The following is a 17,581-nucleotide window of genomic DNA, read 5'->3' as shown; positions in this document are numbered from 1 at the left end:
CTGAAGTGGTCCAAAGACGCTCTTGAACTTTTTTATTGTTTGTTCTCATCAAAATTTGATCGCGTAGGACTTGTTCATAACAAATATGCTCAAAGTCGCAAGTAATAGCTAAAGATCTGAGAGCCCATACAAAGTCTTCGATGGGTTCATCATCTTTTTGCTTTCGTGAATAAAATATATATCTTTCCATTACAATGGTTTTTTTTTTCCCGTATCGTAAATTCAGTTGTGAAGATGCATAGTCATATACGTTGATGTTGCCAGGATTAATCAAAGCAGGTAAACTTTTGAATTCTTTCAACACAATCCCACCTAATCGGTGTTTCAAAAGTGAAAGTTTCCTCTCCGGTTCACACTCCTCACCCTCTAACACCTCTACATACGCTAAAAAAACAGGTTCCCATATTTCCCAAGACATGGGAGGATCACCAGGGGAAGCTAGAAAGGATGGAGGAGGAACAATACCAGACATAGTGAAACAGTAAAGGTAGAAGAGACAATATAGATATTAAAAAAAACAAATTAAATTAATGTGAATGACACACGGTCTGTGTGTCACCCAAGTAGCAAAAGTTACCTAAGAACTGCTCCCGTGTGAAACCACGGTGGAAATCCTTGTTGTCAGGAAAGTTACCAGGGAAACAGAATTATTGTGAAACGCTTCCAAAATGACCAGGAAACAGAGTTATTGTGAACGCTTCCAGAATGACGCGGTGCGCAGCGTTAGCGCGCGCCCTTGTTGCCAGGAAGCGATGCGAAGCAAATCAACAAAACAATTTCCTGTATGACGCGGTGCGCAACGTCAGCGCGCGTCCTTGTTGCCAGGAAACGAACACTCTTCTTCACGTAGTCGACGCACAATGCTGACGTCAGCGCGTGATCTCCGTACACCTCGAAGCAACAATGATGTCTGCCCCTCCAGAATTCTAATCCGTGACGGTGGTGGCTTTCCGGTAGAATCTCTGAGCAAATATCATAACAAGTAAGAAAAATTTCTTAACGACTTCCTTTACAGTTCTCTGGTCCCTTGTAAGAGAAATGAATAATCTTTTCCCAACGTAGATCTTAGCTTCCACGAAGAAGAAAAAAAAAAAAATGAAATAATTGTAAAAAAAAAATATCGGGATTAGTTTTAGTTATGGTTCCGCATCCCGCTCGTCGCCAGTATTGGAAGTGCAGGCATCCACAGAAAAGAAAACACGGACCAAGCAGATGAAGTTGGACGTGAAGTTTAATACACGTCTGTAAGCAGTGAAGTCAAATCATGAATCCCGTTACCACAACCCAGAGCTCATTCCCAACCTCCACCATATTTTGAAGGCAAACATTCTTCCCCTCTTCACGAGTCAGTCACGAGCTGGAACACCGAACTCCGCTCGTGACTTCTCATGACAACAACCACGTTCCCAACAAATTTACTGCAGGATAGTCCAAGCAATAGCCCACACTGGCCCCATTTACCTACCTGTGCATGAAAAGTGATCCATATTTTAGATATAGAGTGAAGCACATCAATCGTTAGTGTCAGCATCCAGGCCTTGTATTGTGTAACCTTAAACGCCTAACCTAAGCTTGTCCACTCCATACTTTAAGTCAATTTTTTATAACTCAAGGATTTCGCAAATACTACAAGCTCCCCATTGGCTAAAAAGTACTAGTATTGCTATTTTTGTGTAATTTAGCACTTTCAAGAATTTTTGCTGTGTCATCAAGTAGCATGCTGCTGTCAATTCTTAGTAAAGCTTTGATAACATTATAACCCAATAGCTCAGTCTTTTTATTACCATATAGTCTCCTATGATGGATACTCAATCATTCAAATTAATTTTACATTTGGAGCTCACCTAAGTGGAACTGGAAGTGGTACCTCGCTTGTGAAATTGTAATGCCTTCCCTGTTATTGCTCAATCTATATTTAGGTAAAACAACTAGTATGAAGTGAAGTGAACTAGTTAACCTAGTAAGTAAGTAACTAACTGCTACTTTTGTTTATCTAGGTTGTTGTAGAGAATATAGGTCATGGCAGCATTCCGCCTAATGGTCAAGATAGTTAGAGAACTACACTCTCTCTCACAGCTACAAACACATGAACAGGCTGCATAAAAGCTAAAGTCAGAATTGCAAAGTAAAAGTAAAACCAACTCTTCAAAAATAAATTTAGATGATATAAAATAGTTTCCCCCTTTATTTTTACATGGAAACCAACCCTCTCCTCCCACACATGTCCACCCTTCCCCAAAAACAAACAGACCAAAGCATCAATGTCCTAAAATAGAAAAAGTCCAAAGAAAGTCAAACCCAGTCCTAGCACCCTTCCCACCCTCTTCAACTAGTCCCGACAACACATCCCTCCCACCCAAAAAAAAAATCTACTTAAAAAAGTGTGAAAAGAGGGCATTTTGTGTGTCGGTCCGGAGATGGTCTAGGATCTGCTCCATTGTGGTGAGACGGCTATTGACGGAGTCCAGGCACTACAATATGCGGTGCAGCATTGGCTGGCTGGCGTTGTCAGTGTGGGAGGGGGTGGTAGAAGTTGATGGAAACTTGTGGCAGCGCCGGCGATGGAATGTCTGGGAGGCTGAAAGGGGCCGGCTGCACTGGTGACCTGCTGAAATGGTACCTCACTTGTGTGGGTAGGCCTAGTGTCCACAACAGGAAACGGCTCAAAAGGCAACGTGGGCACACCACATTTTCACAATGAAAAATGACCCTTTTTATGCAAAGTGCCCAACTGTAGTTTTTAAACCCTAGCTCTTCCGGCACCTAGGGAAACCTCGCAAACCTATACATTTTTAAAAACTAGACACCGAGGGAAATCCAGGATGGGGTGACTTGATTTGCTCTCACCAAGTTCTGTTACCCAGAATCCCTTGCAAACCTAAAAAATGGTCAAGAAAACACATTTTCCTCATATTTCTGTGGTGGAAAGTTCTGGAATCTGCGTGGATCTACAAAATTCCACCCACCCCGCATCCCCCAAAGTCTTCTGAGAAAAATTGTACCTCACTTGTGTGGGTAGGCCTAGTGTCCGCGACAGGAAACGGCCCAAAACGCAACGTGGACACACCACATTTTCACAGTGAAAAATGAAACTTTTTTTGCAAAGTGCCTAGCTGTAGTTTTTGAACCCAGCTCTGTTGGCACCTAACGAAACCTCGCAAACCTATACATTTTTGAAAACTAGACACCCAGGGGAATCCAGGATGGGGTGACTTGACTGGCTCTCACCAGGTTCTATTACCAGGAATTCCTTACAAACCTTAGAAATTGTCTAAAAAAACAATTTTTTCTCACATTTCTGTCTTGAAGAGTTTTGGAATCTGCGTGGATCCACAAGATTCCACCCATCCCGCGTTCCTCAAAGTCTTCCGAGATAAATGGTACCTCACTTGTGTGGGTAGGCCTAGTGCCCGTGACAGAAAACGGCCCAAAACGCAACGTGGACACACCACATTTTCACAGTGAAAAATGACCCTTTTTTTGCAAAGTGCCTAGCTGTAGTTTTTGAACCCAGGTTTGCCGGCACCTAGTAAAACCTAGCAAACCTATACATTTTTGATAACTAGACAGCCAGGGGAATCCAGGATGGGGTGACTTGACTGGCTCTCACCAGGTTCTGTTACACAGAATCCCTTGCAAACCTAAAGAATTATAAAAAAAAAAAAAAAATTCCTAAAATTTCTGTGGTGGAAAGTTCTGGACTCTGCGTGGATCAACAAAATTCTACCCACCCTGCGTTCCCCAAAGTCTTCTGAGAAAAATGGTACCTCACTTGTGTGGGTAGGCCTAGTGCCCGCGACAGGAAACGGCCCAAAATGCAACGTGGACACACCAAATTTTCACAGTGAAAAATGACCCTTTTTTTGCAAAGTGCCTAGCTGTAGTTTTTGAACGCTAGCTCTGCCGGCACCTTGGGAAACCTAGCAAACCTATACATTTTTGAAAACTAGACACTCATGGGCATCCATGATGGGGTAACTTGACTGGATCTCACCAGGTTCTGTTAACCAGAATCCCTTGCAAACCTAAAAAATGGTCTAAAAAACACATTTTCCTCATATTTCTGTGGTGGAAAGTTCTGGAATCTGCGTGGATCCACAAAATTCCACCCACCCCGCGTTCCCCAAAGTCTTCCAGGAAAAATGGTACCTCACTTTTATGGTTAGGCCTATTGCCCGCGACAAGAAACGACGCAAAACGCAATGTGGACACACCACATTTCACAGTGAAAAATGACCCCTTTTTTGCAAAGTGCCTAGCTGTAGTTTTTGAACCCTAGCTCTACCGGAACATAGAGAAACCTAGCAGACCTATACATTTTTTAAAACTAGACACCCAGGGGAATCCAGGACGGGGTGACTTGACTGGCTCTCACCAGGTTCTGTTACCCAGAATCCCTTGCAAATCTAAAAAATTGTCAAAAAAAACAAACTTTCCTCACCTTTCTGTGGTTGAAAGTTCTGGAATCTGCGTGGATCCACAAAATTCCACCCACCCCGTGTTCCCCAAAGTCTTCCAAGAAAAATGTTACCTCACTTGTGTGGGTGGGTCTAGTCCCCGCGGCAGGAAATGGCGCAAAACGTAACGTGGACATCCCACATTTTCACAGTAAAAAATGACCCTTTTTTGCAAAGTGCCTAGCTCTAGTTTTTGAACCCTAGATCTGCCGGCACCTAGGGAAACTTAGCACACCTATACATTTTTGAAAACTAGACACCCAGGGGAATCCAGGATGGTCAGCCCCCACCCCTGCGTATAAAAAAGCCAGCATATTCACTGGTGCATAGTGGGCTTTCTGCCCCTCGGGGGGCAGATCAGTAGCTACTGCCCCCATCTGCCTTCTGGAAGGGGCAGAAAGACTGTGGCATCTTTTTTGGGGTGGGCGGGGGCATTGGCATGTCCATTCTTGGCAGCCCCTACCCTGAAATTTGGAGGCATAAAATCCCTGGTGACTAGTGGGCTTTTTGCCTCCTGGGGGGTGCAGAAAAGGTGCTATTGCCCGATCTGCCTCCCGGGGGGTACAGAAAGACTGTAGCATTTTTAATTTGAGTGGGTCATTAACATGCCCATTCTGGGCAGCCCCCACCTCTACCTACATAAAAAATAATTCCCCGGTGTTTAGTGGGCTTCCTGCCCCTCAGGGGGGGCAGATCAGGGGCTATTGCCCCCATCTGCCTCCTGGGGAAGAGAAAGTATTTTGTTTTCTTTGGGGGTAGGGTGGGGGCATTTGCATGCCCATTCTGGGCAGCCCACACCCCTGGCCTATAAAAAAAGAATCCTTGGCTTCTAGTGTGCATTCTGTGCCCCCGGGCGGGGCAGACAGACTTGAATTTGGTGGGGAGGGGGGAGGGGCATTGACATGCCCATCTTGGGCAAACCATACTCCTAAATTCATCTGGGGAAAAACTGAAGTCTAGAGGGCTTTCTGCCCCCCGGGAAGGCAGATTGGGGGCTACTGTCCTGATCTGCCTCCGGGGGGGCAAAAGACTGTAACTTTGCAGTGGGGGCATTGGCATGCCCATATTGGGCAGTCCCCACCCCTAATTATAATTTATAAAAAAAATCCCTGGTATCTAGTAAGCTTTTTGCCCACCCTGGGGGGGGCAGAAAGTCTGTACCTTTGCAGTGGGGGGTGGGGGCATTGGCATGCCCATATTGGGCAGTTTCCTCCCCTAATTATATATATTTTTTAAATCCCTGGTATCTAGTGGGCCTTCTGCCTCACCAAGGAAGCAGCTTGGGGCCCACTGTGATTTTGTGGCCGGGGGTGGGGGCATTGGCATGCCCATATTGGGCAGCCCCCACCTCTAATTAAATATAAACAAAAATCCTGGGTATCTAGTGGGCTTTCTGCCCCGCCCCCGGGGGGGGGGCAAATTGGGGGCTCCCCTGTCCAATGATACCCCTACTGTCTTTCTACGTGCTCAGGAGGCTGAGATAGCCCCCTGAGCACGTAGAAAGTGAAACTGAAATGAGCGTAAAGACTCATTTCAGTTTCGGTTTCAGAGAAATTTCGTCAGTGCGACATGCGCGCTGATCGTCATTTCACTGAAACAGGGGGGAGGCCTCGGGAGCTGAGGAAGCTCTTCCCCAGCTCCCGAGGCTACAGGGGAGAAATAGAAATCCCTCTGGTGCCTGCATCAGAGGGATTTCCGGGGCTATGTGTCATGACGGCCGGGAGCCGTCGTGCGCACATGAGCACCGTTGCGCATGACGGCGCCCGGTGGTGGTGCGCATGGAAGGGGTTAATACTCGACAAGCCCTGTAAACGTGACTCTTAGCAGTTTGAGCAGGTCCTGTCCCAGTCCAGAAAATCCACCAGCGGTGCTTCAGCTGCTGGATGGTGTGCCTAACCTGGCTGATGCACTGCATGTACCGGTGCACCCTCTCCCAGCACCACTGATGCTCCCATAGGGGGTATCCACTACCAGGTCAGCTGCTAGCATGGAGATGAGGTGGTGCTGCACAAACAAAACAGTTCTGACGCATCTTCCTCACCAAAGATCACACTGGGCTGCACACCTGGGTATCGGTGCCACCACCCACAATGTAGCCACCCTGCCTTTGACATGGCACTGGGTGGGATCAGAAAAAAAAGAAAAGAAGTCAAATGAGCAAGTAAGGGGAAATAAACAAAAAGTCACATATACCAGACTTACATGTTTTCCATCTCTAATGTGGGAGAATGTTCATCGGAATAAACCACTATTATGTGAAAGGAAGAATACTAGGGTTTTGCTCATCTACCATTAACTAAATGTTTGTGGGTTTTCACAAACCTTTAGCTGGTTGTTTTCCACAACAAAACAAAAGTAAATATTGGTGTATAGGTGTAGGAAGCTGGCTCTGTATATACTATACTAAAGTGAGGCATAGTGTGCACAGAGTCCAGTAGAACCCCAAAGGTAGGTAGAGGTAAATTTAGATAGAACCTTACTCTCTATTTGTGGTAGTGTGGTCGAGCAGTAAGGCAGTATCAGAGGAGAGTGTTAAGAATGTGTTGTACATTCTCAGTCAGCAAATGAATTCACGCACTCAAAGACTGAACCTCAGACCACATGTTTTTGTATAAAAATATTCTTTTAGTTATTTTATTTTCTAGATCCAAGCGAGCCTGGCACAGGTAAGCAATAAATACTTTACAGTAGTAATTCGATTGAAATACAGTTTGAATGATAATGGTATATGCACTTTGATTTGATTTGCAGCATGGATGAAGAGACATGTAATACTTGGTAAATGCAGTACATAGACTTGAATAGGCTTTTCAGTAAAATAGCAGGTAAGTAACTTTTGAGATTACTGGGCTTACACAGAGTAAAATACCTAGATACTACTACTGGAACATTTCCTGAAAACAGGTAAGCAAAATCGTTTTTGTTAGATTATGCAATTTTAAAGAATTTATTTAGTTTCTCAAATTCCACATGTAAAATCTTTTCACAGAAAAACAGTCAATGTAATCCTATAGAGGAAAATAGTGTTATTGGTTTTGAGGTAAGAATTTGGTAGTGGGAGTTGAGGTTCTGGGGGTAGACTCAGGGGTCCCCCAGGGTGGAGGATGCCCTCTTGTTACACCCTCAGCGGCTCTAGGCTGGCCGGGTGCAGAGTGCTGAGGCCCAATATTATCCAATGGGGGACAGGGGGCCTCCAGTTGGTGGCTGCTGGCTAGCAGGCCACTTGGCTGTTGGAGCAAGGCTCCTGGGCTTTAGCTCAGGGCAAATGGGGAAACAAAGTAGCACCAAAGGTGCACCCTCAGCAGCACTAGGGCGGCCAGGTGCAGGGTGCTGTTTTGACATGGTACACCCTGTTGGTTTTAATGGAGAAAAGCACTGCAGGCAGGGAGATGAAGGTCTTCTTGTGGTACTGAAAATTCTGGACCCGTGTTATAAACATCGTCGAATCATGACGATTTTGGTATCAGCAGACTGAGAATGATTAGAATACTATGCACAAGTATTTTCGCCATATTCGGGTGAGGAAATCACCCTGAAATCAGAGTTTCCGTCCTGAACCCTCGGTTTCCATTGTACGGCAGCCATTTTGTGATTGCCCTCACATAGGCCAATGACTAAGGCCAAAAATGAGTCTGAAGGACGCATGCACCTTTGCTGACTCCTCTGTGACCTGGGCAAGCTGACTCCACTGCCTGAAGCCAAACCTGTTCGGCCAGTTCCTTTCCCAGTGGCCGAATGAGATTAGTATCAAGGCACAAACAATCATAAAACCTTTTCATCACACACAAACCATGCCTAATCTTACACACACCTGCCCCTGTTTCTTACTTTATGACTTGCTTTACGAGGAGGAGGTGCCCGTTTTTATTGGGGGTCCGTCGATATCTGATGAAAGTACTAAGCCTCGCCGGGTAATTGATTGAGGGCTGGACAAACTGAAATATGGGCTTGTCATCATGACTCTGCTTTTTCTTTGTAGTGAAAATATGTGAATGGTCAACTGTAAAATAAGGAATGTTTGCCTAAAGCACAATATTTTGAATAAAAAGAGAAGGCTGGCTTTGTAAGGTTGAGCAGTCTCCTGAGAATATACACCGTGTTGTACTTCTAGGATACCTGTTACTGGTTGCAGCCAATAAATACGATCTTTGACTTCACCAAGAAGACTCTGTGTTTCTGTAGTCTGAAACAGGAAGAACTCGAAGTCTTAGGGTGTGTTCCCTGGCACCGCTGGGTTCTGAAAAACCCAGTACTTCAGTTGGCGCCCAACGTGGGGCGATTTCAGCGGTACCGGTCCAAGCCAGAGGTTTGTGAGGAGCTTTGTGTGAAAATTCTGGAAGAAGGCCGCCACTTCATCGACCCCTGCATGTCGACGTGGTCCGAAAGTCTTTGCTGCGAGGTTCCCCGCTTCCCGACGGCTAAGAAGGACTGCTGCCCTGACTATCGCCCTGTTTTGGACCCTTGATGATTGGTAGAGCGAAACGATAGACGAGTCTTCTGGTGATGTCATCGATACCTCAGTTAAGTATAAGTGGAGCGTCTCCCAGTCCTTAGTTTGGTTCTTAGTTTGGTATCCCCTTGGGATCTTTGATTTGGAACTTGCAAGTACCAAAGCCGAGGGACTCGTGTATTCACGAGACTATCGTATTCGATAATCCTTTGAAGTTTGAAGCTAGACTAGAGAGCGAAGATGCCTGGTCTTAGCAGACTTGGGAATTTGTTTTGTCTTGGTTGTAATAGGGATTCCCGATAGGAGGACTCGTGTCCGGTTCCTCTGATTGGAACTCCAACCTATGAACTATATGTGAAACATGGCGTAGGCCCCATCACATATAATGAAGTATGGATCCGATACACCAGGAAAGATGGTGCGTTAAAATGGCCCCAATATGGTAGTTTTGACACAGAGATTCTGGATAATCTGGAGGTTAAACTTTTTAAGAAGAAAGCCCGGCCGGCGATGTTTGACTCTTTCCGCCTATGGCATAAGGAAGCCAAACAGAAGGAAATTAAATTAGCAAAGAGAAATAAGAGAGAAAAGGGTATCTCGGTAATGCAAGCTGCTATGCAGTTTAAAGATAATGAAGAAGAACAGATGAGTGAGCAGTTGCACAGGCAACGTAAAATGGTGATTGATAAATGTTATCCAGTTTTGCCGCTTCTTCAGCAAGATGCAGCAAAAGAAATTGAGAAAGATCCTTTAATGTCACACTTGTTGAGTTCGCCACCCCCTTATGCGCAGAGTGCTACAGCACCACCGCAACCTTTAGTTGTGCAACCCCCAAATATTGTGCCTCAGGTTCTTCCACAGCCGCCAGCTCCTCTTCAGTTGGCTCCTACTCCTATAGCGCAGCCCCCTCAAGGGCCGCCGACTTTGCTACCTGCTTCATCTGTACTTCCTACGACTTTGTCTACTACATCGACTGCCTCTTCTGGTGTTCTTCCTGATACTGCCTCTGCATCTGCATCTGCGTCTGCGTCTGCCTTGCCTCCCTCTGTTTTTCCTCCTGTTCTCTTGTCAACTTCTCCTTCTATCGGACAGAGAATGACTGATACTGTTGCTAGCATTATATTTCCTCTTTTAGGGTCATCTGGTGTGACCCCTAATTCGGAGCGTAAGCCTGATTCTCGAGAGAAAGAGAAGTGTTTGACCATATGGTGCGTAAATGGGTTACTTTCCCTTTTAAATATGATGTAGAGTCTGTTATGGATGTCTTCCGTCAATGGGAAGCACCGAAACAAAGATACGTTTTTGAGAAAATGTGTGCTTTCCTTTGTGAGGAATTGGAGGATAATGAGCTAGAAACAAATCCGCCTGAGCTGTGCCGTGTACGGTTTGAGATTTCAAAGGGCACGATTGTGGGTTCCGATGTTGAGAAAGCAGTTACGACGTTGTTGTCCTTTAGGAATAAGGACCTTTCCCAGTCACTGTTTGAACATGACTCCTCAGTTAGGAAAAAAGTGCGACAGTACCCAATGAGAGAAGTCCCTCCGGTATGGAAGGACGCCGTTGCGGCTGATGCCGTTAATAACATTGTTGCTGCTCCAGCTCATTTTCAGCGTGTTTGGGTACATGTTCCTTGGAAGCGAGCTGAAGTTTTAGCCCTTAAGCAGACTTTGCCTGACCCCCGTAAAAACCCTGCAGGGTATTATAAGGAATTATCACAGACTGCAGACTCATGCATTATGAATTTAGCCGACATAGACATGTTATTTGGGAATGTTGTTCCACAGCCTTTGTGGGGATTGATTCGCCATACAGATCATGCGCAAGAGTTAGGTGACTCATGGGCTAATATTAGTACTGCAAATGATAGACAATTTGGTGGTGCCAAGCCTGAGCCTTTGGTAGCAGAACTTCCTGCTAGGATCATTACTTACATGAAGACTTTAATGCCTGCGATGCGTGTGAATTGGGATAAATTGTCTGCATGTAAGCAGAAGAAAGATGAGACAGTGTCTGATTTCTTCACCAGGTTTGAGGAAATGTTTATCGACCACAGTGGTCAAGATATGAGTACAGAAGGTGGTCAACGGTTGTTCGTTGACAAGTTTGTGCACAATTTGCTTCCCGAGCTGTGTAAGAAATTGAAAGATTCAGAGAGTTCTTGGGCCGTTTCCTCTTCAGCACAAATATTGGCTACTGCACAGTACTACGAAAATAGGGATAAAGATGAGAAGGATAGAGCAGAAAAGAAAACTAAAGAATTGAAGACGAAGGTTCTTTTACAACAGGCGTATCCGCCACGTGGTGGTCAGAGTAACTATCAGCAACCTCAACAGTTTCAGAGAAACTCGCAAAGGTTCGAGTTTTCTCAACTACGTGTTCCTGTAGGTCCCAATCAGTGTTCATATTGTAAAGAAGAGGGTCATTTCAAGTATAGTTGCCCTTTTTTGTTACAGCGTACGAATGGTGCTTCTGGCGCAAGAGGTCGAGGTGTTCAACAAGCTGCTAGAGGTAGAGGACGTGGAAGTTTACCCCAGAACGCGCGTTCCCTTCCGTCTCAAAATTCAATGAATAGTTTTGACCAGCAAAATAACGCGTCTGGTAGGACGGCTCAGTACTATGCTAACGACTACTATGCAGAAGATGAGAATATGGAAGGTAATGATTGCTAGGACAGCCATAGACAAAGAGGGGGAGTTGTTTCAGTTCCAGTAGATCAGAGTGGACCATATGTTAAGGTGACTACATCAGGTGTGTCGGAGCCTTTTCTGTTGGATACTGGTGCTACAAAGAGTTCTATTATGCACTCAAAGCTCCCTGGCGCACCTTTGTCTGGCGAGATGAATGTTTCAGTAGGTTTTTCTGGCGCCCGGGTTAGGAACCCGATTTCTAGTCCTATGTCCCTTTCTGTTGGACCTTGTGAATTGAAAGCACCCCTTATTCTGACGACAGGTTGTGGTGAAAACTTGTTAGGATTGGATTTGTTGAAAAGATTGTATGCTACATTATATTGTTCTCCTTTGGGAGTACAACTTACACTGGGTAGGAAAGTGATCTCTCCAATGTATTTGTCGAAGGATAAACTTCCGACCGAATTGTCATTTCTTCCTGATATTCTTTGGGCTACTGGTCCTAATGATGTGGGTCTTTTGGAAATACCGCCATATGTTGTGACATTGAAAGCCAATGTTAAATTGCCACGCATTCCCCAATACAAGATCTCTAGTGAAGGTGAAAAGGCGTTGCTAGCGATCATTTATGATTTGATTGAAAAAGATGTAATTGAAGAGACAAGAGGCAACGTTTGTAATAGTCCTGTTCTGCCTGTTTTGAAATGTACTGACCCTTCTCAGCCACCTGTTTACAGGTTTGTGATTGATCTTAGAGAGGTCAATAAAATAGTTGTGCCACAGTTTCCAGTTGTTCCTGATATCACTGCCCTATTGACTATGATTCCAGCTTCCGCCACCTGGTTCTCGGTGATTGACTTGAAGAATGCTTTCTTCAGCATCCCGATTGCTGAGGAGAGCAGGGATATTTTTGGCTTCAGTTTAGGAGTAAGCCTGGGCGTTGAACTACGCTCCGTTCGCGGAGCTTGCGAAGTGTAGGTAACTTCGTGCTTCGCGTAGAGCGCGAAGTTGCAGATTGCTACGCAATCTAGCGCGTAGCGTAGTAAATTTGCTTCCTCGCACGCTCAATATTCATTCTCGCGCGCGCGGTAACGTCTTACCTTGATTCTGCGATCACCAACTTGCTTTTCTGTCTGTTTGCGAGCGCCCCGAGATTTGTACTATGGCTGCCCAAGCCCGCGAGAGTGTGCGACCCCGAACACGTCATTGGTGCGCGCGAGCTGACTTCCGGCGGCTGTTTTGGTAAGATCGCGATCCCGAACATGGAAAAACTGCAATCTGGCACAGAATATCTCGCGAGCTTCATAAAACCTTCTCTAAAATGATCATTTTGCTCACAAAACTCCTCAGATTGTGATCTTGCTGTAGTCTTTTGTGTAAGAAAGAGTCCTTTAATTGTTTTAACTCTTTTTTTTCAAGAGGAAGGAAGTGCCCCTGAGTCTACAACTTCCTGTTCCTGTCCAGCAGGCTCCTCCCACGTGCTTTGTGCATGTGTTGTTCACTTTCATTTGGATTTGGAGATGGAAGGATCACTTTTTGTGTCTGTCTGCTGCATCATACCATTGGATTGGATTTATTTGAGGAATTTTTGATTTGAGATTTAATTTACTACAAGTAAGTTGGAGAATTGGTGTGTTTGTTTCATTGGGGCTTGTTTGTACCTACATTTTTCTGGGATTTTTATTGTTTTTAAAAATTATTGTTGTGGTGGGTGGCCTGTACTACTTTCAATAGGGGCCTAGTTGTTTTTCTCTGCAATTTCAGCCAGTAGGGTACCCATGGGTCCATGTTTTGTGGTGTCTGTAGAATTTCTACATCATGTAGGGCATGGATGGCATAGGATTGAAATGCTAAACGTGGCTGTGGTGTATTTCACTGTTGGTGTGTGTGTGTGATTTACCTTTGTTGGATGTGTGTGCTTGTGGCCTAGTAGTCTTCCACTAGGCCCAGAGGTAGTCAGCCTCCAACCTGTGGTGGTTGATTTAAATGTAAAGTTGGTGTTGTCTGGTGATTTCCCTTTACTCTATGGATGGCTTTGGATTTTATTGCAAAAGGTGTGTTTGGGGTGCAATAGCATTTTTTGGGTGTGTGCTAAACAAATTGGGCTATTTTGGCCTGCATGTAAGGCAAGGGATTCAGCTCGTGAACTTTCGGTAACTCTGCACAGCGCGACAATGCAGACTTACAGTTTTCGTCATTTTTGCGCTCGCAATATGCGTGTTCGCGCACGCGAGAAAGCCTTTTTGTACAGTTCGCGATCCCGAACACGCAGCTTTTGCAATCTGGCAAACAATATCTCGCGAGCAACATAGACCCTTATCTAAAACGCTTTTTTGTGCATTTCTGCACAAAAAACTCCTCACGCTGTCATTGAGCTGTAGGTTTGGAGCAGGGAGAAGCTGTTATTTGTCTGGAAAACATTTTTATGAGAGGGATTAAGTTCCACAGACACTACAACTTCCTCTTCCTGTCCTTTGCAATCACTTTTTGTTTGTTATTGTGGTGGGTGGGCTGAGCATGTGTGTGGCGGCCATTTTAGGAAGGCATGCATTGTGCCTTTGCCATAGGCGTCCATTGACTGTCTCCCATTTCTTGTGGTTGTTGTGGGTGTGTGGCGGCCATTTTGTGAAGCCATCCAAGCAGTGTGCTTGCTTTTGCCATCCGGTTCCAAGCTTGTGGCCTAGTAGTCTTCCACTAGGCCCAGAGGTAGTCAGCCTCCAACCTGTGGTGGTTGATTTAAATGTACAGTTGGTGTTGTCTGGTGATTTCCCTTTACTCCATGGATGGCTTTGGATTTTATTGCAAAAGTTGTGTTTGGGGTGCAATAGCATTTTTTGGGTGTGTGCTAAACAAATTGGGCTATTTTGGCCTGCATGTAAGGCAAGGGATTCAGCTCGCGAACTTTCGGTAACTCTGCACAGCGCGACAACGCGGACTTACAGTTTGTCATTTTTGCGCTCGCAATATGCGCGTTCGCGCACGCGAGAAAGCCTTTTTGTACAGTTCGCGATCCCGAACACGCAGCTTTTGCAATCTGGCAAACAATATCTCGCGAGCAACATAGACCCTTCTCGAAAACGCTTTTTTGTGCATTTCTGCACAAAAAACTCCTCAGGCTGTCATTGAGCTGTAGGTTTGGAGCAGGGAGAAGCTGTTATTTGTCTGGAAAACATTTTTATGAGAGGGATTAAGTTCCACAGACACTACAACTTCCTCTTCCTGTCCTTTGCAATCACTTTTTGTTTGTTATTGTGGTGGGTGGGCTGAGCATGTGTGTGGCGGCCATTTTAGGAAGGCATGCATTGTGCCTTTGCCATAGGCGTCCATTGACTGTCTCCCATTTCTTGTGGTTGTTGTGGGTGTGTGGCGGCCATTTTGTGAAGCCATCCAAGCAGTGTGCTTGCTTTTGCCATCCGGTTCCAAGCTTGTGGCCTAGTAGTCTTCCACTAGGCCCAGAGGTAGTCAGCCTCCAACCTGTGGTGGTTGATTTAAATGTACAGTTGGTATTGTCTGGTGATTTCCCTTTACTCCATGGATGGCTTTGGATTTTATTGCAAAAGGTGTGTTTGGGGTGCAATAGCATTTTTTGGGTGTGTGCTAAACAAATTTGGCTATTTTGGCCTGCATGTAAGGCAAGGGATTCAGCTCGCGAACTTTCGGTAACTCTGCACAGCGCGACAACGCGGACTTACAGTTTTCGTCATTTTTGCGCTCGCAATATGCGTGTTTGCGCACGCGAGAAAGCCTTTTTGTACAGTTCGCGATCCCGAACACGCAGCTTTTGCAATCTGGCAAACAATATCTCGCGAGCAACATAGTCCCTTCTCGAAAACGCTTTTTTGTGCATTTCTGGACAAAAAACTCCTCAGGCTGTCATTGAGCTGTAGGTTTGGAGCAGGGAGAAGCTGGTCTTTGTCTGGAAAACATTTTTATGAGAGGGATTAAGTTCCACAGACACTACAACTTCCTCTTCCTGTCCTTTGCAATCACTTTTTGTTTGTTATTGTGGTGGGTGGGCTGAGCATGTGTGTGGCGGCCATTTTAGGAAGGCATGCATTGTGCCTTTGCCATAGGCGTCCATTGACTGTCTCCCCTTTCTTGAGGTTGTTGTGGGTGTGTGGCAGCCATTTTGTGAAGCCATCCAAGCAGCGTGCTTGCTTTTGCCATCCGGTTCCAAGCTTGTGGCCTAGTAGTCTTCCACTAGGCCCAGAGGTAGTCAGCCTCCAACCTGTGGTGGTTGATTTAAATGTACAGTTGGTGTTGTCTGGTGATTTCCCTTTACTCCATGGATGGCTTTGGATTTTATTGCAAAAGGTGTGTTTGGGGTGCAATAGCATTTTTTGGGTGTGTGCTAAACAAATTGGGCTATTTTGGCCTGCATGTAAGGCAAGGGATTCAGCTCGCGAACTTTCGGTAACTCTGCACAGCGCGACAACGCGGACTTACAGTTTTCGTCATTTTTGCGCTCGCAATATGCGTGTTCGCGCACGCGAGAAAGCCTTTTTGTACAGTTCGCGATCCCGAACACGCAGCTTTTGCAATCTGGCAAACAATATCTCGCGAGCAACATAGACCCTTCTCGAAAACGCTTTTTTGTGCATTTCTGCACAAAAAACTCCTCAGGCTGTCATTGAGCTGTAGGTTTGGAGCAGGGAGAAGCTGTTATTTGTCTGAAAACATTTTTATGAGAGGGATTAAGTTCCACAGACACTACAACTTCCTCTTCCTGTCCTTTGCAATCACTTTTTGTTTGTTATTGTGGTGGGTGGGCTGAGCATGTGTGTGGCGGCCATTTTAGGAAGGCATGCATTGTGCCTTTGCCATAGGCGTCCATTGACTGTCTCCCATTTCTTGTGGTTGTTGTGGGTGTGTGGCGGCCATTTTGTGAAGCCATCCAAGCAGTGTGCTTGCTTTTGCCATCCGGTTCCAAGCTTGTGGCCTAGTAGTCTTCCACTAGGCCCAGAGGTAGTCAGCCTCCAACCTGTGGTGGTTGATTTAAATGTACAGTTGGTGTTGTCTGGTGATTTCCCTTTACTCCATGGATGGCTTTGGATTTTATTGCAAAAGTTGTGTTTGGGGTGCAATAGCATTTTTTGGGTGTGTGCTAAACAAATTGGGCTATTTTGGCCTGCATGTAAGGCAAGGGATTCAGCTCGCGAACTTTCGGTAACTCTGCACAGCGCGACAACGCGGACTTACAGTTTTCGTCATTTTTGCGCTCGCAATATGCGTGTTCGCGCACGCGAGAAAGCCTTTTTGTACAGTTCGCGATCCCGAACACGCAGCTTTTGCAATCTGGCAAACAATATCTCGCGAGCAACATAGTCCCTTCTCGAAAACGCTTTTTTGTGCATTTCTGCACAAAAAACTCCTCAGGCTGTCATTGAGCTGTAGGTTTGGAGCAGGGAGAAGCTGTTATTTGTCTGGAAAACATTTTTATGAGAGGGATTAAGTTCCACAGACACTACAACTTCCTCTTCCTGTCCTTTGCAATCACTTTTTGTTTGTTATTGTGGTGGGTGGCCTGAGCATGCGTGTGGCGGCCATTTTAGGAAGGCATGCATTGTGCCTTTGCCATAGGCGTCCAAACTTGTGGCCTAGTCGTACAGTAGGCCCAGGGGTACAACTCAGCAATCATCACAGCGGGTTTTTGTTCCTTGCTATTCTTCTTCCTAAGTGTACACAGTACAAATACAACAGGATCCCTGGCCTTGTCAGTCTCTTAATGGCTGGCTATACTGTTGATGTTGTTCACTGACTTCATGAAATTTAATAATTGTGATGACCACCCACGAGACACTAATAAGTTATATATTATATTATGGATCTTTTGACTGATGTTCTTCTGGCTTTTTTGCTTTTAGGTGCACAAAAGACAGAGGTGTGTCATCATCATCCACTGTTGTGGTGCCAGACCGACGTCCTGCTGCTGTAGTGTACACAACGTGACGTGTCAGTGACCTGACCAGGCATCTCTGCAACTTGTGCAACTGAGTGCTGTTTTGACATCTGTTGAAGATGCCCCCAAAGAAAGCAGGTAGCAGGTC

Source organism: Triturus cristatus, chromosome 2_1 (assembly GCF_964204655.1).
Source record: "Triturus cristatus chromosome 2_1, aTriCri1.1, whole genome shotgun sequence".
NCBI lineage: Eukaryota > Metazoa > Chordata > Amphibia > Caudata > Salamandridae > Triturus > Triturus cristatus.
Note: the sequence above shows the minus strand (reverse complement) of the source record.